Source organism: Balearica regulorum, chromosome 9, assembly GCF_011004875.1.
Source record: "Balearica regulorum gibbericeps isolate bBalReg1 chromosome 9, bBalReg1.pri, whole genome shotgun sequence".
Lineage (NCBI taxonomy): Eukaryota > Metazoa > Chordata > Aves > Gruiformes > Gruidae > Balearica > Balearica regulorum.
Window position 1 is genome coordinate 22,167,406 of NC_046192.1, and position 25,433 is coordinate 22,192,838.

A 25,433-nucleotide genomic window follows, 5' to 3' on the forward strand; every position below is an offset into this window, starting at 1 on the left:
GAAGGACCCCATGCTGGAGCAGGTGGAGACACCTGAAGGAGGCTGTGACCCCGTGGGAAGCCCGCGCTGGAGCAAGCTCCTGGCAGGACCTGTGGATCCGTGGAGAGAGGAGCCCACACCAGAGCAGGTTTGCTGGCAGGACTTGTGACCCCATGGGGGACCCACGCTGGAGCAGTCTGCTCCTGAAGGTCTGCACCCCGTGGAGGAGACTCACGTTGGAGAAGGCCGTGAAGGACTGTCTCCCGTGAGAGGGACCCCACGCTGGAGCGGGGGAACAATGAGTCCTCCCCCTGAGGATGAAGAAGCGGCAGAAACACCGTGTGATGAACTGACTGTAACCCCCACTCCCCGTCCCCCTGTGCCGCTGAGGGGGGCGGAGGTTGAAGCCGGGAGTGAAGTTGAGCCCGGGAAGATGGGAGAGGTGGGGGGAGGTGTTTTTAAGATTTGGTTTTATTTTCTCATTCCTCTACTCTGTTTTGCTTAGTAATAAATAAGATGAATTCCCTCTCTAAGTTCTGTCTGTTTTGCTCATGATGATAATTAGAGAATGATCTCTCCCTGTCCTTATCTCGACCCGTAAGTTTTTTTTTTCATTGTACCTTTTCTCCCCTGTCTAATGAAAGAGGGGAGTGATAGAGCAGCTCTGGTGGGCATCTGGCTCTCAGCCAGGGTCAACCCACCACACCAGCACAGGGACACAAACTTTTAAGATAATCTTATTCAGCCAAACTTTGAGTTCCAAGAAAATATTTGCTCTTCTCTGCTGTGGAAATCAAATAACAGGTGTCTGATACATTTGTGATCAATTTGTTGATCAAGTACACCTGTCTCTCTGCCTACAAAGTTAGTTTTATTTTAACATTTACATTTGCAGCTGCCAATGACAAAAATCAAAGAGAAGCCACACGACTATTTTAAAGGAAGAGTGACAAATTAAAAGAGTAAGTAGCTCTCACCATGTTAACCTCCATCTGGATTACACTCAAAATAGTCTAACCAATAGTGTTAGAAATTTTTTTAATCCAGTAAAAAATAAGTCTATTTTTAAAACTAAACTCTATTGTCCTTTTCCTCTTTTTTTTTTTTTTTTTTTTTTCTTAAAGTACTGAAATAATTGTTTATTAGAAATACAGAGGGGGGTGGAAATTAAAGATAGTTTTTCAAGATATTTCAGGCTAGGTAAAGTATACTTTTAAAGTAGAATTTCTGAAACAAACTATGCTAATCAAAACAAAAGACTTATTTAGGAGTAAGAATATTCCTACAGACAGTAACACTCCTCAAACTAATCATCACATAGGCAGAAGTAAAAAAACATTTATATCCTTTAGTGATTCACTGCCAACTTTTTCTTTGCTAAGCACCTTCCTCACCCACACAAGCAACTAGCTTTTATCCATACCAAAACATCTGAGTTCTGCTGGAGGTGAATCAGACATCCCAAACCTGAATCATCCGAACAGTCAATTCCAAAGAATGCCTCACTCAGTTCACAAAAAATGAAGGACTTCACAAGAAAAAGCTCATGCTTTATTCTTGCCTGATTAGCAAATTAGTCGGGTTAAATCAACTGTCCCACAGTCAGAAAAGGCTCTTTAGCAAGAAAGCAAAGAGAAAGGCAAAATGAACTTCTGTTTGAAAAATGAGCCTTTCATTATTTTATTTCTGTTAGTTTAGCTGAGCTTTTGTTAGGTTTTTTGTTCCCCCCATAATCCTCAATCTCAGCTTGCGGCCTAAAATTTGCAGTCAGTGGTTCCTACATTTCACCAGGCTCATCCCTCCTAGAACCCCAGTTTACTGTCCATGACCTGAAGCTGCCCGTGGCCAGGTCAGAGTCAGCACGGGAGGTGAGACTCCAGCCGATACCCGGGCAATCTCCCCAGCTGCACAGCAGGCACTCAGCCACTTCCAGTTCCAATGCTGGACATCATCCTCAATTAATTTAGACATCATCCTGAATTAATTTACTAAGTTTCCACTTGAAAGTATGAGTGACACATTCAACTGAAGCACCCATTTAGTGGATGGAGGTCTCTCTCAGCTCGGTTCTAATGCTGCTTCCTCTACTTAAGGACAGAGACTGAATTATTTTTGGGTGCAGAGAAATGCATAAATAACAACTTTGTCAGCTCTGTGATTACTTCACAAGTGACAAACCAAAGTGGCCTTTCCTGAAATTATCCAGTAGTACAATTAATGAAATGAGCATGCAAGAGTGCATATTGAGACTTTATTAAAGGGTCTGACTGTATGTATTCCTGCTTTTCAAACAGGTCCCTAATACAAAAGGAGATCTGCACCATCTCCCTGAAGCTCAGAGCTGACGAAATGCACCTAAAACGGGAGAAGGAAAAATATTTGGGCACCGATCTTTATCTCAGCTCTCAAACAAGGCCACTTCAGCAAGTGCACCATTTACTATTAAGTTGATGTGGGAACCAATACCTAGGTTGCACATATCCCTTCCTGGGGACGGTAGAGAAGCCCAAACAAACTCTTCCTTGACCAAACTTGGGGAAGTCAAACATCTAGTGCTGAGTTTCTATATTCAAATGATCTTGAGTTGCTCTATATTTAAGAGACATAATTAAGAAAAACAAGTTTGTTTATCAATGAAGTTCTGCAGTGCAATGCAAAGTATATTTGGTAATTACAACTAGTAAGACAGAAACATCTAAAGCATTTCTGCCCTCTCCAAACAGAAACTGTCCATTGCTTGAAAGACAGAAATCCTTAAATACCCTATGTTATTGCAACTTTTAAACACAGGAGAAATTATAATGATTAGTTTTTACCTTCAATACTGTATTCTGTGAGGTCTTCCCCCATATAAAGAGAACTACTAATTCCAAAGAATATAGAAGTCTCAGGCAACAAAAATATTTTTCTTAGCTACTGAGTACCAACACTTTCCTTGAAGAGTAAGATTCTGATTTTAGGCTTTTAGCACCTACAAAAGTATTTTGTAGTTTAAGTTCCAGCATTTTATCACATCACCTTCTGTTAACTCTTAAATAATTTTAAGAATTCAAGAGATGAGAGTGCTAGTACTGAAAATACTTCTTCCTTTGAAATGAAGCCCACAAGTGGGAATAGCGTAAAAAGAACTGCAACTCAAGATTTTTCACACTCCCTCTTCCAACAATGACTGATGGTGAGAAACGGCTAGCTTGGTTTTATGTTCTCCTAAAACTGTTTGTTGCGCTCACTTGCGTGCAATGATTTAAATGGAGTGCTTTCCAAAGGAGGACCTCTTAAATTCATTCACTCTCTCTAGAAAGACCCAAATGTGAAAATGCAGTGGTTTTGTTCTGCTCCCAGAAGAGAAAGTTATTCGGTATATTTACCGTACACCAACTGCAATGTTTCTTGATTCTAAGGAGCACATTCGACAATGAACAGAAATATAATTTGATGGACAACAATCAGGGCTACAAAAGATCTTGTGCTGTGCATAGAGCCGTGCCAAACGGATCACTGCATCATACGGCAAACGTCATGGATGACTACGAGCCTAAGGTCAATGTCATTAGAAACAGAGTACTCTCCACCAGTGGTGATAAGGTCTGCCAGAAGATTGTATTGTCACAAGTTTTCTTGGGTAGCTCTGCAAACCCAGAGAGAGGCCCTTGCAACTGAAAGCTTTCAGAAACGCAAAGGTTTCCTGCAAGTGCTGGCCGAATTGCTTTCAGGACACTCATTTCTACTCAAGAATCTAGATATTTTATGGACAATGCAAACCAAGTAATACCATCAGCTAACACAGTTGCTGTCATTCTTTTCTGGTAAAGTGTTTCAAACTCCCTGACATATTATGCTACATACTCTACAAATGTAATGGAAAGACCCGTGTTGTTTGTGTTTTTTCCTAAAGAATATAGTTTCGATGTTTCAAAAACGTGAATAATGAGGCACACTTATTGCATGTGCAATTGCACAGATAAAACAAATCATATCTAGAACTGAAATGTAAGCCCTGGCAATACACGGAGTTCTTTAACACAAATCCCTGAGAGAACTCTGGGATCCAGCCTCTGTGAAAGCTTGCTAGCTAATAACCAAGTGTTTAAAGTGTATCACAGGAGAGAAGCAGTCCATAAAGTTTTTTGTAGTGACTACCTGTCTGGCGCCACAGACTGACATTTTTCACAGGAAAAAATAACAAATATTTCACCTTCAACGATGGCAGGAGTGCTAGGAGAAAAGGGACGGTGCCAATCCTGTTTCTCACACAAAAATAAAGGGGCACAGATACTAATGTTCAGGTTTTTATATTGTTGGTGTTTTGGCATTTTTTGTTGTTGGTTGTGTGCATTTGTTTATTTTAAGAGTAACATAGTTATTTTATTTCTTCCATGGAAAATAGTACAGTAAACCAAACAGCATTATTTGGTTAGCCACCAAATTACAAGCAGTTGTTTAGCCTACAACCTCAATTAAAACAGGAGATAAGGGAAAAAAAATTTCTCCCACAATTAAAATTCATTACATAGAAGAGCAAGGATAACCAGGCTCAAAAACCAGAGTGAAACAGGTTTTAGTGTTTATGCAAACGACACACACACAAAAAAAAGAGCGACTGAGTGCCAACAGGCAGAGACAGCTCACAGAGCTGAGCAGTGAGCAAACCCCTAGAAAGACTTACTCCATCACGGATGAGATTTTCATCGCACATTCCTCTGGCTTAGTTGAGTTTTCTTTCCAAGTCTAATTGTGGTAAAGAGTTTTTTGCCAGTTACAAGGAGGCTGTGGTACAAAACTTCGTACAGAAGCAAACGCCACCACTTTGGAGCTTAGTGGGAAACAAAGTATATTTGTTCATATTTATTTCTAAGCACTAATTACCACTCACTACAACTTTTTGTCAGAAAACTACTTGCCATCAGAAAAATACCACTTTGTTGAAACAATTATTTTTATGGTGAAAAGATTTAGTTTTAATGAATCTTCCATTAAAGTTTAAAAAACGCTTTCAGATTTTTTTGTTTGTTTGGGGTTTTTTTTTGTTAAGAGACCAGAAAAGACTCCAAAACACCACTCTAACCTGCAACATACTGATGTGGACTGAACAGAACTAAGATTTTGGTCTTCCATAGCCAACAGGAGGTGTGTGTCTCCCTCTTGGCCACTTAGTTGGAGGATGGTTGCACAGAGGAGCAATCTCCTTTTTCAAAAGCACATCCAGCAAGACAACTAGCATGTAGCTCAAGCTCTCCCTGATCCCTTGCTGAGTGAGAAAATCACGTGCCAAGGGAATTTATTAGTATGCAGAAGAAAACAGGGCTCAAAACATCCATGGAGTTTTCATTAATTTTTGTTAGTTTGTTAATAATGTATACATTACTTTTCACTATACCTGAATTATGGATAATTGTTCTGTCTCTCTGAGACCGATTAGTCCTGACATGATTGACCAATGTAACACAGTAGAGGGGATCTAAGACTACAGTTCAATTTGTGACCTCATTTGTTAGCTTTATGATCATAAGAAAAGAACTCAACATCTCTCCTCTCAAAGTCTTGATTTGGAAAGCTGAAACAAGAACACATTGACAGCTTTTCCCAACAGAGATTTTTTTCCCTCCGCAGAAAACTGGTGCTTTGTCAAGATGTCGTTTCTGAAGCTTCTTTAAATATCTTTTTCTAATCAGTTCCTGCTCCTCAGTTTTCATTCACACAGCTTTAGCAACCAAACCTCAAAAAAATGTTAGCAATCACAATCAGCAATGGCCCCCTGATTCACTTCTAGTGTTTTTAGACTTCCTACTTAATGAAAATATAGATGAGTCTGGAGAAAATAAATAACAACTCAAGCTGACTTCAGCAGCTGAAAGATGAGTGCACAGAAGCCAAAGCTACAGACACACTAGTATGAAGTCAGTTTGTAGAAGACAGAAAAAAAAAAAGAATTAGCTTCTCCTTTTTCCTTCTAATTTGGTCTTTCTAATACTAAGCAAAATCGAATTAATGCAAGCAAGTATAAAGATCTGGTGCACGGAAGACGATACTTTATAATCTGAGCCTGCATGTAATAGTAATGCAACGTATATAAAATCTAGTATAAAACATAACAAATTTCAGTGCCCTTCAATCTACTTGATTATTTATAAAAGCAGTGGAATTAAACAAGTACTTTTTAAACATGTTGTTTGTTTTACTTAAAAATCTCTGCATGATTTATTTCTGCCACCCCTACTTTTGATGAATCTTGTAGTTATAATTGAAAGCAAAGGATAAATTGCATGACAAAAGTAAACAGCTTAAAAAAGGGGGAGCAAAAGAGTGAGGGAATGAAAAATGTTTTTCTAATATTTGTTGGCAAGACAGCTAATGCTATAAATGCTAACTAATACTGAACTCCATCTTGCACAACTAAGAAGTAAATCTTACTACTCTAAGATGACATTAGGAAGCAGAGCCTAAAAACCTGATACAGGGAATCAAAAGCTGATCGGCTTTAAAAAAAAAACAGATTTCACCATTTTATCCTTACTCTACCCTTTTAGAGAAAGCACTTCAAAATGGGTGACCTTGCCTTTAGATTTCAGCAAGATGAACACTCTTCTCTAGTACATTGAGCACAGCTGGGAAGAGTTGCAAGTTTAAGTAGGTCAGCTTGCATTGCAGCCACATATGTAAGCTTTTATAACAAATATACTGTATAAGGGACAGTGATTTAATATGGAGATGGATCTTCAAGCCAATGAGGACTTGGACTCTCAAGTACCTTCCACCCCAGCAAATACAGAAGAGCCAGGAAGAATCTTATGTGTGAATCTTCAATCGCTAAAGACTGTTCCAACAGAAGAGCTGTAAAATATATATATGTGTATATAGATACATATATGTACACATATCTTAAGCAATACTATGCTAACAAATTACCTCACCTTGTGGGATTGCCACACACACAGCAAGACAGTCATTTCCCGAAATGCCACGAGTTGCCATACATACATCCCATTGAGTGCTACGAGCTGGCAAACAGTTCCCTCCTGGATCAAGTGAAGCAACAGAACTCAGCTTTGTCACACCACCAACCAGGCTAGATGGCAAGTCTCTGCATAGGAAGCCAGTCTGGCAAGTGCTTTTGATACATAACACACCCACTGACAAATGAGGGGGTATATTGAGAAAAAATTGTTGCTAAAATGATAGTCCTACACCCATTTACTACTTTTATAGCCAGTAGACTTGCTGCCTCCTTGTGTCAGGTGTGGTTGTTTTCTGAACCTATGATAAGCTGATTCAGTTTGCTAACCCCACTGTTTCGCCAGCAGAAAGCTACCTACTTGGTTCCCATCACTTCTCTTAAAAATGTTAATCAGCCCACGAAAGAAGGCAGAACACGGGAACAAGACAGCTTTTTTTCGGTGCCGACAAGCTGTTAGGTGATCTCAGCCTCTTTGATCCCGCTGCACAGTGCGGTATGCATGTATACACGCAGCCCAAGTTCAGCACACCCATAATTTACCATCTCCTCCTCTCCAGTGAGATATTTTCACATCACATCTGCTTACAACTCTCTGCAGATAAAGCACATCTCATTAGTCTGTAGTAAAGCACATCTCATTAGTTTTTAACAACTACTCTGCAAAATCAGATGGGTAGGTGACATGGCACTTGGACTATACAAGCCGAGGCTCAGATTCCGGCCTGGCATGCCTGCTTCGACAGTGGGGCATATGCATCTCATTTGATCTGCGTTTCAGACTGGATAAAGTCTTCCTTTTTTCTAAACTAGTTAGTTCAATTATTTACCATCAGTAACTCTCTATATAAAGCATTTCTAGTATGGAATAACGCTCTTCATTGCTGTTTGCATCTCTGAATTACCTATGCCATACTCCTAAAAAACAGAATGAGCTATATTTTTCCAGAGAGAGTAAAGGCAGCAAAATCTTATTCTCCCCAACTGAGGGGGGAAAAAAAAAAAAAAAAAGATAAATGATTTTTAGATTAGCATTGTTTTCCATTTCTCCCCAAATCTGCAATAAAGTTTTATTTTTCCCAATTCCAGTTGTGGTGGTACACTCTTGGAAAACACAGCTGTTTGCTTCGTATTTACTAGCATGCAGTTATTGCATTGCTTAATATATTTTCACAGATTTTTTTTTTTTTAATACCAGAGCAACATAGGAAATGAGATCTAAAATACATTACCCGTGCCCCTGCTTACACACCATGCACTTGTTTCATATGCTTTAATCAATAAATTGTCTCTATCTCAGACAGAGTATTATGTAAGGCAAATAAACCAGCATGGAAGCCAAAATGAATGATGAGAAGTTAATTCTGTGCCCATAATTAAGAAAAGGAATCAGAATCTGACTTTCAAACAATGCTCATGGCACACAAAAAAATAACAATAAAATTAAAAAATAAAAATTTTTTAACTCTTAGTCTGCTCTGGGTTGATCCTTCCACGACTGACTGTGTTTGAGTCCCTTAAGAAAAGCAAAAGGCCAACAGAAATTACTGCAGAATGAGGCAGTAGAAGAAAATTAAAGAAAACCCATGCAAAAACTGGCTGATTTAAAGCATCACTTTAAAATACAACTTACACAGTTTAAGTTTTCTGAACCAATGTTCCAATGTAGCCAATGTGTTAATAGACTAGCAGTACTGAAATTTCATAAGACACTGTCAGGGATTCCAACAGAATGCTGAAAACATTTAATATATTCCACTTACATTCCTTACAAAAGCTGGCCAACAATTATTTAAAGTTTAAAATTATTTAATATTGTTGTAAATAAAAAAAACATTTCTGAACATTAATAAAGAACACTACAGAAGTTGGCCAGACAGCACTGCATTGTACAGACACAGAAACTACCAAAATATTTTTTAAAAAATTTTATTGATCCTTACTTATTTTCTTGGTTCAACTATAATAATTTTTAAGCTATTTTGCTGTCTTAGAATCTATTATAGGGGAGTAAACAGCCAACAATATGCACATCTCTGACATGAACACAGATTCATAAATCTGAGATTTGTAATCTTTTCCTTCATTGATATAGTAGACTAAAGCACAACTTGAAACACTCGGATCCAAAGTTTCTGTAATACTGGTGCAGCACGCAGTGCCTTCAGTCATGGCGGTTATCTTTAAGTTAATACAATTATACAATAAACATGCAGGTGATAGGAAAGAGCAATCTTACCCACAGACCCAAGTTGCCCTTAAGAATACAAGTTACAACGAAATACAGTCCAGAGTAGTTTACCCAAACTTCCCCATGAATCACCACAAGCTACAAAACATTTCTCAATACCCTGTAGCAAACTTAGGGCTTGTATTCTAAGTATAAACCATTAAAAAGATAAATAGTAAGTGGGAAGCTATAGTTTACAACACGAAGCATGAAGGAGAAAGACTGTTTTGTTAATGACAATTGCCTTAAGGCTTTGGCTATACAAATTGAAACATTTCAAACCTTTCACCTGAGTTTCCAAGTATCTCCAGTTACAAGGAAGCAATTCTACACAGCTGGCTGCTGCTGCTGCCTTGCCTCTGTGTGTTTGCATGGGGACAGAGAGAGAGAATAGATTGGAGAAACAAGTTAGATGAAAACACTGATTTTTATCTAGATTATTCAAAGTCTGATAATTACAAAGTGTCCAGTAAACATAATGCATTTCTTTGCAGCTTCCATCAAAACATTTCCATACAAACACTCCATATTTTGACAGCTGGTCAGGTTTCACAGTGTGCCAAATGCTCTAAAAAGTTTCAGCCTTAACAACAACCATTAACAAAAACACTGAATCCAACAAGAAAAAAATGGAAGCAGGCATTTTGCAAATCATAATTGCTCTTTCTAGTAGGAGAGAGATTATTTGTTTTTCTTTTACAAATTCCTAAGGTAATACAATTGCAGATGTATACACATTAACCTAATTTTTGCCTGGTGGAAAAAACAAGAAAAAATTGGCTAGGTAGTTCTCATGTCCAACAATTCAAAACGAACTCAACCTGTTTCTTGCAGCTTTGACCTTTATCAATAGGCACCAAAGTTGTTCTTGAGATCCAAAAGGGCTGAGGAAATCACTTCCCTGGCAATACCAAAACTACACGGCCTACTGGATTGTGCAACCTGGGTCTGCAAGCCAGTTGCAACTTTTTCCTTAATAATTATCTCCATAGAAAGGAAAAAAAGTTATAATTCAATATTCACTTACTGATAACCACCTTCAAGTGGTAATGTCCATCTAATTTTCCATACAGGCCTTCTAGAGAACACCAAACTAGCAAAGACCACCCTTCATCTCCCTAACAAAGCACTGCCTATGCACAATTATACCGCAGCAGAGAGACAGATCTACAGCTCACAATGACAACCATATTCAAAATTCATTTGAATTGTAGTAAGAACAACTTGTACAAGGTCGTTTGTCATACTCCTCAGCCCACGCGTGGTTTGCAGCCTGGTATCCTACCACAGTAAGAGGGGAAACAAAGTAGATGTGTCACTTCATAACTACGTTTCAACCACAGAAAGGCAATCTTCTCAAGGTTGCAATTATAACACAAAGCCCAGGTCATCATCTTTGAGCATTGAGCGTGTTGACGGTCATTTACAGAGGGTGCTCAGACTAAGAAAACATGACTTCACCTGGAATTAGATCTAAGAGTTTGTAATTATAGGTAAGTCTCTTACTAAACATGGCGCTCTGTTTGAAAGCGTAATAACCACATGGGACAGAATTCACAACATCTTTTGTTCCTTTAACTGAAATGTTTGATTTGCTTCCATTCTTCTTGTGTTTCTTGTTAAAAGAATGAAACACACAGAGACAAAACACATAATACGCAAATCTAACCCAGCCATGATACACATTGAGAATAACGTATGCAAAAATGCAGAAGTCAGTCTTCATGAGCTCAGGGATGAGCCAATTGTCAACTCCTGTTTACGGACAAGGGACCTCAGCCCATCCTCCCAGCGTTGCCAGGCAACCATTGCTGTATCCTTAGCCGTATTCATTAGCCATTAACCACCATCAAGCTCCCTTTCTTTTCCTCCTCACGCAGGCTCCCACTCTCATAGATGTATATGAAGGGGAGGGGGAAGGTTAAACAAGATGACTTCCTTTCTGATCAAAAGTAACATTCCGAGTTTTAATAGCTAATAGATTTTAGCCAATTCGCACAATTCATACATTTGCTTTGAAGTGAAAGCTACAGCATGATTATAAGGTACAGTTCTTTTAGAAAGAGGGCTCTAATAAAAGTCGACATTAATAGAAATCTTAAAAAAATGCCTACTATTAGACAGTGATGACCTCACACTGACAGTACTAAAGTGCCCTTTGAATTTGTAAAAAATAAAACAGATGACAGCTCTAACTCCAGAAGAATGGCATTCAACATGAGGAAATGATATTCTAAACCTTGTGGGGATAAATAAAAATCAATTGATCTCCAAGGTAGAAATGTGTTATCTTTAATGTATTCCACTGAAACAAAGCAATACTTCAATCGCTACAGGTACCAATCCCGCTGTCCTAACATCAATATAAATATGCAGACCCTCTAAAGCGGCAGTTTCCCTGCCTGCCCATCTTCAAGCTACAGGTTAAATTCCACTTGCAGGCACTAGCGGGTAAGGTACACAGCCATAAACTGAGCTAGGCAATGCCAATGAACCTCCCCGGCCCCAGGTTAGCTTCAGCCAGAACAGCTCTCACCCAGCCCCTCACATCCCAGCCCAAGCACCCATGGTGGCACAGGGGAAGGGACAGGGCCCTGGCTGAGGACAGCTCTTTCAGAAAAAGTTCTTACTTGTATCATCTTAGTACTACCAAGGAACGACCCTGTAATACATTCTTGGTATTTCGGTCTCTCGTTATCTTGCTAGTTTCCATGAGACAAGTTTAATAGAACTCCTCAAGTGAAGAAAAATATTAAAATATTGAAAAAACTTACTGCAAAGCACTGAAAACCATTGAACATTGCAAAACCTGCAAGTCTACAATAGGGAAACACACGATTCCTAGTGTTTTGCTGTGCAGAGGTCTCTCTTGAGCAGACAACTAAGGAGCTGCATTGTGTCTCTATCTTTTTTATTTTTGAGACCACCACACGAACATGTTTTCAGGTCTGTTAACCATCACTGGAGAAGGAGCTTGATTAGAGATTATTAGTACAGGAACCACGCACAAGACTGGAAAATATCCTTACAAAGAAAAGGCTAGGAGAGCTCAACCTGATATTCAAGTGGAAGTTCGAGTCTGATTAGCAAGCAGTTTAAATAACTAAGATCAAAAATGTGATAGCGTAAGGTTGTGCAGGTGAGCAGAAAAAAGAAGTGCTATTTTCAATGCTTCAAGCTGATTCCAACAAAGTCAAGAAACAAACAGGGCAAATGTTTTCCTACAGTGTAATCTGTTGGGCAACTTTCCAAGAATCAGGAGAGTTTTTCCCATCACCGGAACCTTCAGGATTGGAGGCTTTTGCTTTATTTTAAGTACAGCTACTGAACACACAGAAGTAATTATTCCAAGGAAGATCTATTGCTTCCAGACAGGACAACCCCATTGGTCACTCCAGCTTTAAATTATTCCATGGCCTGCCTACAGCAACTGCCAGAGGAGAAAAACCATACCACAATACCTTTACATTTGACATGAAGAATTTATAAGAGACAGTACAGTGCTATCACCAACATGAAGAATTTATAAGAGAGAGTACAGTGCTATCACCCAGGACTACTGCTGTCCCACAATTCCTTAATGAGGCTCCTGGGTATTTTGTTATACACTTCATGAACAAAGACATCAAAATGATTTAGCAAAGCATATGTAATGCACAGAAAGAACTCTGGTGTCAAAAACAACCTAGATGGAGACAATCATCTGGATTTCCTTTCTGGAAGGAAACATCTTGACTACCCATGTTTGCTCCTTAGAGCACAAAAGCATTTTTATAGACTCATGTTTTACAAAATTATCTTCAGGTTGTGTCCAGGCAGGTCAAAATTGAAGATTCTCCTCTCATTTCCAGATGAAACTTCCATAATTTGCACCCTAAGTATATAGCGCAAATAAAAGGATTTTATGTTGCCCATTTTATGTTATAATTCCTATAGCATAACAAGCATAGTCATGCTTATTTGCTAACTAGACAAATGCGATACTGAACAATATCTAACGCTGCCAGATTCTTAAATATTTCTCTCCGGTGGCAGAGCCTAATGGAGACATTAAAACTATTTAAACCATGAAACCATCACGGTACAACTGAAGGAATTGACAAATTTGTTTGGTAGCATAAAACGGGGTGCAGAAAAAAAGCATGAGAATCTGAAACAATTCTTGCTGTGCCCACACGACCAGAGGCATCGGGAGAGATCCCATCGTCAGGGACAGCAGCCTCTCCACAAGCCCAACCCACTGTGCCAAGGCAACCCACTACCTGCTGAGAAGAAATATCTGGAGCACAGAGTGGAAACAGCTGTCCTGGCCATACAGAGCTACTACTCTGATCTACTGCGAAATGCTCTTTGGTTTTTATTATGACTGACTAAATTCTATGAGCATATTTTTCCAAGTTCTGGAGTCACATAATTTCATCATTGCAAACCCTTCTGTTTTGATCTGCAACTTATTAAAGCTTTGGTTTATTAGCACTGTATCAGCACCATGACCGTAATTTAGAGAAATTCAATATTTGCTAAGAATAAGACATTCTGGCCATCTGTGAGTCCTGGATGATTATGGTATTTCCCAGGCATCCCAATAATGAAGCTTTAATATACACTTATCTGGAGCCTTACTATAGGAGTATCTGTATTTAAAGTGTTCAAATAAAAATTATTAATAGCAAATTATTTAAATAACTTCATTATCCTTAAATAAAACTTTTGATTCTCATAAACTCCTTAGAGTAGGATCACAACTCCCACCCTAAAGGGGATGCTACCAAGCCCACAATACAGTGTCATTAGGTAGAACAAGATTATAAACCAAAACAAAATAAAACTCTTATCCAACTACGGGTTGCTGTCCTACCCTGTGGGCAACTGGGCAGGCTTGGTGAAGGTCCAGCATGGCTTTTGAAAGTATTGCTGACAGGTTTACATTGATCTTCTTTTACAAGCAAAACTATTGAATCTGAGGTGGTTCTAGAAGTACCTGACACCTAAGGGCAAAACCTGGGCTCTTTACACCAGGTACACAACTAAACATGTTTTGACAGTGAATTTTTCAAATTTATTGCGCTGCCTGGAACTTGGTTTTATGGCATGTGTCACTATTCCCTAATACTAGGGATATGAAGTAGCCTATGGTTTAAATTATGTCTGTAATAGCATTGGTTAAATTTGGAAAAAGTTCCGCTTGGAAATAAGGCTTGAGTACAACAACTTCACCAATCTCTTCAACCGCAGACACAGCAGGGCAAGTAGATCCAAAAAGTATCGCACACTGAAAATTACCTATTTTGAGTGAACAAGACATAGTAAACAGTCAAATGAAGTATGGCTATGATAAAGGAGTATTTAGTGGAGATTACAGATACTTAGCTATACTCACAAGTAATTAACTGTTCAGAAAGTTATTAAAATAATTCTTTTCTGCAATGATTTCACAAAAAAACCAAGCTTGCCACATCCTACCATGGAACACAACAAGTGATACAATTCGAGAGGAGAAAGACTAAAAATACGCAGTGTTACAAGGATACGTTTTCCATATATATGAGGAACCAAAGCATATACATGTATAATGAAAGCTATAGACTAGTCACTGGTTTGGCTTTTAATTTCCTACAGATATTTAATTACCCCTTCGTCATTTTCACTGCCCTGGTCTCTATACCAGGAGTATGGTACCATGAAAGTAAAATTAAGAGGAACAAAAATGTTCCCATTCTAGCAATTCTGTTTGCAACTGAGCTCATGAAATACAGAAGCTAGAGCTGCGACCCGATTTTCAATTATTTATACTTTGCTGCCTTCGTAATTTCACATTTTCCATTCAGTTATAATGATCTCTCCTTCATATACATATTCAATTTTTAGACAAAACCAGACACTTGCCAAGGCAGTATGTGAGACACATAAGCATTCATGCCACTGACTGTCATTTTGTTTAATTACTGAAGCCTACCCCAAATTATTGGCTTGTGCTTATACTTTATTTCAACTAAATATTACATTTTGCAACTTAACTCCTTAAAATACTTATTTTCTTCTGAGCACATAATATCCTCACATTTCTTTCAAACAGAACAATTACAATGAGAAGAAAAGTTAGAATAGTTGTTTGATACATTTTTTTCATTTACCTTAAAGCCAAGACAGGATCAGTTTGGTACAGGCTTTTTCACGATGGCATATTTTCAGTCTGGCCTCTATGCTAATGCTCTGCAAAAGAGGAACACATCACATTTTATAATACCATTCACAGAAACAGAAATCTAACCATTTGCAATGATGTAACTTGTAAATATAAATAGAAGATGCATTTTCCTGACACAGCGGCAAAGTAGAACATATTTTTAAACATGCGGGTATTTATGAAGTATTTTTCTCATTTAAAGAAACAAAGTGACTGCCTAAACATCAAAACCAATGCCCTTGCATCTAGCAAGGTCTGGTTCATGAAGGTTCACATGCAGGGAACCGGTGGTGGTGGTTCTCCTTCCACTACAAAAACAATTGCCTTGTTTATCCATCAGTAAAGTAGAAGTGTTCTTATTACAAAAAAAAAAAAACAAAAAACAAACAAAACAAAAAACAAACAAAAAAACCCCACACACACCCACACCAAACCCTGATATTCTGATCATTTCAATTTTTCACCTATTTCCCACAGGCAATCTCATTATCATCCGCATAAATCTCCCTCTGTTTTTTAATGATATGCAAAAGGTGTCAACGTGTTCCTTCCCCAAGCAAAACAAGGTAGCTCAGTATGTATTTAAACAGTTTCTGCATATATCACTGCAGTTCACTGCTAATGAAAGCTTATTATAAAGATTCTACAAATAACTCCACTAATAACCCTCTGTTGCTGCACTACATAAATTATAAAACAAAGGCAAAAAACAAATCAATAGTAACCAAATTGTGCCATTGTAATTTTCTGTAAACACAATCATATTGGCCAAAGTAGTAATATTGGAAAGAAAAAAAAAAAAAGAGCAAGAAAAAAAACCACCACACTGCAGCTGCTTTTCCTAGGCGTCCCATTGACATCCACAATGCAGAACCTATCGAGCTCCTCCGATACTCCATTTTGTAGGACTGCAGCCAGCACTGGTCCCAATAAACAAATAACGCACTGAACTAGCAGAAGTGCTGTTTCCAGCTCCCAGACACTAGGTTTTCATATAAATTTTACTGATCCAATATACTGGCTGTAGCAGTATGTAGTTGAAGTAGTAGTAATTGAAACACACCTTCCCTATGTGCAGGTTAGAAGGCGGGAAAGAGCAGTTGGGACATGGACAGGCTGTGAGTGGGGGATGAAAAGGCATTTACATCTTTTCTTAGGCAGGCCTTCAAAAGTCTGAGTTAAGTTATCCTTTAAATAACAGGGAGAATAAAAGCTGGAAAATAAAATTTTAAAATGTGGCTGAATTTGTCATCTGGAGATGAATTATCTTTAAAAAACCCACACAACTGATGGTACTATAACTATTCATACTCCAGTTGCTGTTGCAATTGCCTTCAAGGTAACCGTGCAGAGTCACAGCTCATAAAAATGGAAGAACAACAGGAAGACAGTCCCTTCATCATTGTAGGTCTCAGCCCTGTCAGAGACACCCAAAGTAATTTGGGTTGGAAGAAGCCTAAAAATTCAACTGGTTCAACACCCCCATTTGCAGCAGGAATAAGATCAACAGTAGATCAGGATGCTCAGAGCCTTGTACAGACAAGTAAAACTAAGTGGAAAATACCAGTCCTAGGGAAGACTCGTGTTTTGCCCTTCATAGACCTGGTCCCCTTTTCACAAAGGCAGTTGACAATGAATTGCAGCAAAGCAGCAAAAAGTTAAATAAAGTAAGGATGGATTTACTGAGTTCCAACAAGCACATTTTCTTGACAGTTGTAAACACAATATTGCACTACTACTTGGCAAAACAACACCTTTAAACTATACACGCCCATGTAAGTGCACATTACAGTTACGGTCTTAGTGGGCAAGATAAAAGGGAGGGGAGAAACAAAAAAACCAAAAAAAAGACAAAAATAAAGTCAGTCCTTTCCCTGGACCAGAAAAAGACTTATTTGCTCACAGGTCTCAGATAAAAGCTTCACGTTAAAACATTTTATCTGTCTTACAGTTTTACTGCTCAAAAGATGAACTGTGAGATTAAATCCAACTTTCTATTAAGCTCTAGAGATAGCCACATGCTATGCAACTCATAAGACTTCAGGGTCTGGACATCAGTTGTAGATACTGAATATATGAGGGAAGCATTTCAAAAAGGCATTAACACTAATAGGGCTTACATATGTGTATCAAGGGGAAAATAGCCGCTAAGTTATGATACTAGTCAGTCATGATCCAGAGGTACAGAAAGAAGCCAACTGTACAATTCCAGAGAATTCTGATTCTCCTAAATTCACCTGCTTAGAAGAATCTTTGGTTTCTTCCAAGAATCAACTGAGAAGACAAAAAGAAAAACAATGGTCAAATCATAAACTAATCAAACTCAAAGATTTTTGTGTTTAACCAGTTTGAAGAACAAAGTGCAGGGGCAAATTTAGCAGACACAGAATGATTGTTGGTTTTTTTAACCGAGAACCAGAAGAAAAAAGAAAGCAATGAACTCTTTCCACAAAAAGTCGACAGGTTATAGTTTTGTCTGGTCTTTTGCATTTAGACAGTCACAGCTTTATTTAAAGCATGCAGAACATTTTAAGGTTTTTCTGTCACTATGATTAATAACTGCAGGATCTCACACCCCTGCATCTTCTCAATATGCAGTTAAAAACAGGACAACACGATTTGTCCATTTGCAGAGTTACAATGAGATTCAGGATCAGGGAACTGAAAAAAAAAAAAAAGAAAGGTCATGATTTTGTTTTCCCCTTTACCAGAGACATTTATTTCATTACTGACCACCTTCCTACGTTCATAATATAGTTCAGTATATTTTTGTCCATGCCACCTACGTTTTTAAACTTCTAAGCAGCTAGCAAAAGTACAGATGACAACTCTGAAGTAATCCAAGTAGGCAAGCATTAACCCAAGGGAAACAATTCCTGTTTGCAAATTCTGAAGAAATTATTCTTTCCTCAGCAAAGTTTATATTTGAGGAGATAAGTATTTTTGCTGGGAGAGAATGTTGCAAATTAGAATAGAAATCCCATTTGACTCAAAACCGTAACTCCTGTGTTTCACATGAGGCTCAGAATTCAGTGGGTAGAGAAAGGGAGAGGAGGAAGGAACATAACAGCTAACGGATTAGATGTTGTCACTTATGATCCATCATCACACTTTCTCAGATTATGAAAATGAAATTTTCCCAGTAGTACATTTAATGCTTGACAGATTACAGATCGGTTTACACATTCAAAATTGGAGCACTTGGATTTTACAGAAGTTCAGGTCTTTTGAGACCAGCATTTATTATATGGTTTGACACGAGTCAAGAGAAACACTGAACAAGACAATGCCAGACACACTTTCAGGCAATGAAATGGGTGAAGTCACAAACTCCTTAATGATCACTTCAGCAAGCCTGAATTTAACACTTTTTCCTTGACTATACAGCTGGTTCAGAAAGGTCATTAGACTATTATATTCACTGTTATGTAGAGCAGCACTATACACATGCAAAGTTTCTATAGCAACACTTTCTTAATTCACTCTTTAAGCAAAACACCAATTAGTTTTTTATTATAGCCAATTAAAAAAATCTGCACACTAATTGACAACCTCTCTACTCAGAATTTAAGCTTATGCAAAAGAAAATTGCAGTGAAATTTTCTGTGGTAATAGCTTACTTCCTATTCTTTCTTCTTAACAGAACAGTAAATTATTCTTGATAGGGGCTGAACAGTTATTTTCAATCTAAAACGGTTAGACACTCAGAAGTAACCTATTCTGGTATGCCTTAAATCTCGGTAGAGCCTGAAGATTACAGGTTTCAGAAAGGCAACAGAAATGTAATCAACCGACTCATTTCTGCATTGCAGGAAATTGGGCACAGGCCTGTGCACCTGGAGATCATGCAAGAGGCAGCCAGCAAAATATTTCTCTCTCAGAGCATTTAAGCGCATTGAGCCAAGGGAGAAAGATGGCAAAAAGCATACTAAAAGTCAAATTCAGCGGGGTAGCGGCCATATTTTCATTTTGTTCTTAATACTTATTGATGATTTTCTCACATGTCTTCTACGCAGCTGGTGATGACAGCTTCTTTGTATGCCACTTCAAGTAGCAAATATCAAGATATACTAGTCAGAAAACAGTCAGCAAGCACAATATAAAAAGAAACACATCACAATGCAGAGTATCAGGAGAAGTAATCAACAACAAAAGCTAAACCATCCTTCTTGGTAAGATGTCTGCAGGAAGCTAAATAAAAAACCATGTTCCCCTTACAGTTCTTCCACATGAGATGTCAGGATTCACCTTACTAATAAATAGACACAGAACAAAGTAGCAGACGGCTCCTCTGACAAGTTTGGCATGCCCCAATCAAGAATTAATGGTACTTGAGGTATCAGTAGGTCTGCTAGTTCTTATGGACAATATACAGAAACTACTTCTATTCTCACCATCTTATTTACTCACGTTGCCTTATACTGCAGTATTAGTATACAAACTTTAGGCATCTGACAAGTTATGTGAGGACACAATAGCAGTAATCAAAGAGTTTCCCTTGAAAGGCTGATGAAAAGAAAGGAGTTAGAGTGGTCTTTCAATCCTACCAGTCTGGAGGACAGAGCACGGTATTCCCACATGTGCAAGAGACCATTATGTATAACCCTGGAGATACAGAAGTTGCTGCAGCATGAGAAGACCATCTGCTGCAAAGTCAGGGTCTGGAGTACATCAGTGGGCTATGCAGTAAGCGAGGACACCAGAGGTAAAGGACTAGGATTAAGCGACACAGCTACAGTCTTTTATTCTTGGTTCTCTAGAGGTAAACTCCCAAACAGCTCCCTGAATCACCACAAAATGGTGGCACACTCAAGCTCAAAGCCTTCCAAGTGCAAAGTCCTCACTACCAGATGCTTAGCTCTGCCTCCTCCAGGGAGATTGTACTAGTCCAAGACACAATACACAGTTACACAAAGAATAAGTACTAACTGAAACTAATGTCACCATTAGTAGTCAAAAGACTTTGAAGATTTCTCCTCCAGTAAACTCCTATGACCAGCACCTCACCAAAACATGCGACAATTCACACACCTCTTCAGTGTACTTTTCTCCCATCTCTGCCCTTGGAGGGAGGAGGGCAACCCATGTGCCAGCACAGGAGCTGTCGGTCACGGTAATGCAGTAGCAAATACCAGAGCAAACAAATCTGCAAACCCTCACAGGAGTAAAACAACAGATATGATTTCTGGCAGTCCCATCCCTGCAAAGAAAACACCTTCAATGGCCTAAAATATGAACCCAAACCAGCTGTGCAGCCATCCCAGCCTTTGCAAAAGCAATCAGTTCCCAAATCGCCATGATCAGGCTTCTGCTCTATATTTCCTGCTATTATGATTAGCGTTCAAAGTATCTTCATTAAAAGAACAATTCGCTCATTCAGTTGCAGCCACAAAATACAGAGCTACATTCCACTTTAAGACTCCAGAAGCAACATTTTCTTCTTTGATTGACTTTTACGGTTTCACAGGAGGGCGTACTGCAATTAAATTGTCTTTGTCTAAGTATAAAAGCTCAAAATATTCTGTTATTTCCAAGAAGTAATGGGATGGCTTTGTTGCATATCTAAATTACGCACCCACTGTTATGACCTACCAAAGAACTAAAGCAGATTAGAACAATGGTCTAAGCATCATTGCGAGCATGGATTTTCAACAGTTTCGAAACATCCTTTTTGACTCCTTTCATTTACTTTTCTGATTTTGAAACACATAAAACACAGAAACATGATTGCAGTAAATTTTGATAACTACCATGGATTTCTCCCACTCTCTCAATGAAGAAAAGTATTTCAGAAAAACCTTCTATCCAAACATATCTTTCCAATTTCTACACAATCCTGTGTAGGCAATAATATGCACCCATACCCCAGATGATGAAAAGAAGAATTTAAAGAAAACCATAATTTTCCAACAACATTGTTCAGCCTCTGAAAAGAGTTGGGGTTCTCAATCCAAAATTTGAACACAGAACCTGAAAGCGTAATGATGGTACAAAAGACACTTCTCTTTCTTTGTGTCTTGGTGAAGAACTTTATGAACTACTGTGCTTCAATAATCTGAAGTTACTACCTCCAAACCTAAGAAAAGTCAGTTTTTATTACAATGTTTGAAGTAATTAAAATGGTATCCAAATAATGCTATTTCAACACTGGTTTAATTCTTGGTACTCTGTTCAAGATGTAAGGCAAGATCTCTGACTTGCAATCAGACCACACGTAAATACTGAAAGGTTCTCCTTCCTTTGTGCTGTCATTATTTAGGAGAAGGCTGAAAAGTTAGGGGTAGATTCAATATTTCTTAGGAGATATTCAACCTTGGGTTCACAATTGCCACATCCGTAACCTCTGATAATCAGAAACCCTGAACAAATAGAACAAGAGAATGTTATGACCACTATTAAGTTCTCGGACCACACCATGACAGAGAAACTATTGCATCTTTTCAATTTTTATAAGGTGTCCCAACATTCATGCTTTTTTATCAGGCAAAATAGATACAACAAATCACCAGCCTTGCTACTGGAAACGACCAGCTCACACCTACAAGTGATTATATATATATATTCCTATTCTATCATTTCAAAAGTTAAGTTGAAAGACCTAAAGTTATGACAGATTAAGCCTGGAAAAAAAGCAAGCATCTCCAAGGATCCCTCCATCTCAGTCAGGAAAATTTGGCCAAAACAGAATCAAGTGTTAAGGAAACTACAATTACAATTTAAGGAGGAATAACACTATTAAAACAACCCAGCCCATCTCCCCCTTCCAATTTCTTCCATCTAAAACTTCCAGAAAGCACCTAGTCATAGTACTTTTTACATCACCTTATATTACGAGTACAGCAACATATATTTATATGTATAAGAAAAATCAATACATGCAATTCAAATCTCAGCAGCACATGCCGTTTGATAGATACACTGCTCTAGCTAGTGCCAGGCTGCAGCTCAGGATCGACATGCAATTTCAGTGCTGCCACCAGCCCTTGTAGCACCCAATTGATCCACTCTGCATCTCCGGTCCTCAAAGGACTCGAAGAAGGAAGAGCCAGCACAAGTCACTACAAGGAGAGAAACAGGGAACCTATGTTGGCATTATGCTTTGTCTTTGAGATAAGAACTCCAAGAGTTTGCCTTTAAACATGCAGAGAAAAATAACTAAATATCTACCAGTTAAAGAACAAAGCTGGCTGCTTTGAATTGAAAGAGAAGGCCAAGGAAACTGGGTTTAGTTATGAAGTCTTGTAATAACAAGCAGCAGAATACCGTCTTTTTTTGGGTGGAAGAAGCTGTTATCTACCTTCCCTGCTCCTAATGGGATTCCCTGGGGGGCTCTTTACCAATTTCAAAAGGTCAGTCACTGTCTCCAAGTGCTTCTTGTCAATGTTAAAGCCACAGTCTAGCCTTTGATACCAAGATAAAAGAAATATTTGCTGGTTTAGAGCACACCAAACTGAGAATAAGGCCCACTGCATTATTTCAAAGCAGCAAGTGCAGCAGCAAGATTGGGGTGTGTAACACAAGATGACCAAGGTAGGGTAATACTCTGAAGGAGAACAAAATAACTTGGCAATTATATGCTCAGTGATACATTTCACTGCCAGCCTGGTCCAAAATGCACTGAAGTTTGCACAATTTCTGCCAATTTTAACAAGTTTTGGAATATGTCTTTTATGCCCTCTGAAATTCTATCAAGATAGTAATATCAGTTTATCAGGTTTAGTGGGCACACACACCTTATTTTATCTTTAAGGTTATCTCCTTTAAGAAGGAAGGTTCATACACTCAGCATATTCAGACACCATAAATAAAGTAAATGAGAGGAAAGGCAGATTTCTCGGTGATAGAACAAAGACAATAGGTTCATCTTCAAAATGGCTTGTATTTTCTCCTTTAGCAAACAAAAAAGTCAGATAATATATATTATGTTTTTACTTGTATTCTCATCAAGATTCTCTCCAGTTGTGAAAAGAAGGTATGTGTCTCTTTCTAAATAGATTAAATCATAAAAAATAGCAAAAAGTCAATTTCCAGACTTTACAACTATTTTCGTCTAATAATTTGTTATATTTTACAACTGCTAACTTATAAACTTCACCAAAATAGGGTTTATTATAGCACAACTATAGATAATCGTCTGTGAGCATTTTTATTAAATTCCTAATATCAACAGAGTTCATAAATTGACAATAAAAAAATACATAATTCCAATGGAAATGTTCCATACTGGGTGCCCAGGTTGTTTTTAAGCAAGGAGAATGCAAAAACTAGAACAGACCTCTCCATCTTGCCCCAAACAGCCAGCCAAATTTTAAAAATGAAAACAATTCTTGGTTCATTGGCAAAGGCTGAGCTGGAGTTTTACACGTACTCACCACTACAAAAATCTACAGTCTTGATCCTCTAGCTTTGCCCCCACCAGGACACACAGAGCTCAGGGGCTTCAGCAGCAGCTGCGGGGGCTCTATGGGCAAAGACAACTTTGGGCACTCAGCAAATTTAAAACCTTCCCCTGTGTCCAGGGAGTCACCGAGGGCTTGTGAGCCCAGGAAAAGGTGACTCAGCCTCAGTGCTGACAAAGAGCGTGGAAACAGTTTTCCATACATTTTTATGTAGCAAAATGTTTTGTGGTGTAGAGACAGACAAAGTAGTAATCGATGAGCTCGTTCAGGCATGTTACACATACTACAGTAACTCAGAGCTGTGTGCTAATGAAACAAGACTGCACTCAAGTTAGCTTATCCTGAATTGTTGGGTATTTCTGCCCAGCCCTAAATTGCACTACCTCATCTGATCCTTCAGAAGACACTGCATTTAAGTCATCCCATGTTTTCACAAAGGGGATGGGCAGGGACAAGGGCCTCTTCTTCCCTGCTTTCATCACAACCGGCGAAGCACCCCTCCAAAGAGGCAGCCCCAACATGGGGGGGTCACGCTCCACTTTGTTGCTACATGGAATCAGTAGCCCCTGACTGAATAGGGGAGAAAAATTCTGATTCCCACTTGATCCTGCCTGCAGTTCTGTGGTTAGGACATGCCATGGACGTGGGACCTACATCTCAGATCTATCCTTCCTCCTGCCCAGACAAGTGCTCTGTACTGCTTAGCTTCAGTCCATTGGCATCTTCTGGTGTTCATCTTCCTTGGACAACCATGGCAAGGGGATATCCATCTGGTGAACTGCAGCGCTAGCGGCCTACCATCTGTCCAGGATTAGAAGAAAAATAAGAGCTGATTCATTCTGAACAGTTCAGCCACACTGAGTTTTGCTGACTTACTATTGGTCAGCACATTTATTATTCCAGATATAAATAATACATTAAACATTTTACTCAAAATATCCAAAATAGCCTGCAATTCTCCTACTTCCTGAGCAAATGTAATGTGTTTTCTACCCAATGGCTTTTTCTTTTTTTTATTACTAAAGAACCAACACATGGAAAAGCCATGACTAACTAGGCCTTTACTAGAAAAAGACAACACAGAAACAAAAAAGGAATAGCCAGATGATGATAAAGACAGCAAAACTTATATTAGTGCTGTAAGTCAAATTTTGTGCTATTGTTGCTGTTGAATAATTTTAATAGTCCAATTAAATTCTGATGTTGTCAAATGCAAAATCACATCACTAATAACCTGTTTGCACATTGCACAATGAGTACTCACACACAATACTGATAGTAACACAATTACACAAATTTCCAGTAGCCTACGCTATCAGATTAAATACTCTCAAGGTAAAAGGTAAAATACCTATTTTACAGCAGCAACCACGAATTCCCGTAGTCCAGGAGACAAGTACTGCACATGGTGTCAAACAGCAATAACTAATTCTGAAATCTCGTTTGCTTGGTTTCTAATTAAACCCATTGCACTACTATAATGTAAATTCACAGTTAGCTGCTGCCAGACTTAACTATGTCACTAGCAAGTACCAATAAAGATCATACTGATTTAAGAGCATACATTGCTAGAAATCAATGTTCCAATAGGTAGAACAGAGGTGACATCAGAATTGCAAAGTCCTGCTTAGCTCAGCATCCAAACCAAAATTCCCATCCTAAACCATTCCACAAAGGAGACTTATA

The 25,433-nt window shown here is 38.5% G+C and overlaps 1 protein-coding gene across 6 annotated transcripts in view; it reads right to left on the minus strand.

The window, feature by feature from the left end:
• NAALADL2 (N-acetylated alpha-linked acidic dipeptidase like 2) overlaps nt 1–25,433 on the minus strand; it is a 488,624-nt gene that overhangs the window by 376,388 nt on the left and 86,803 nt on the right. For 4 of the 6 annotated variants that reach the window (XM_075761534.1, XM_075761530.1, XM_075761531.1 and 1 more), the window contains exon 4: nt 15,296–15,374. The gene's annotated coding sequence lies outside the window, so the exon portion shown is untranslated. Of the gene's footprint in view, nt 1–15,295; nt 15,375–17,468; nt 17,623–25,433 lie in introns of all 6 variants that reach the window. The other 2 variants (XM_075761536.1, XM_075761535.1) reach the window with 1 other exon arrangement.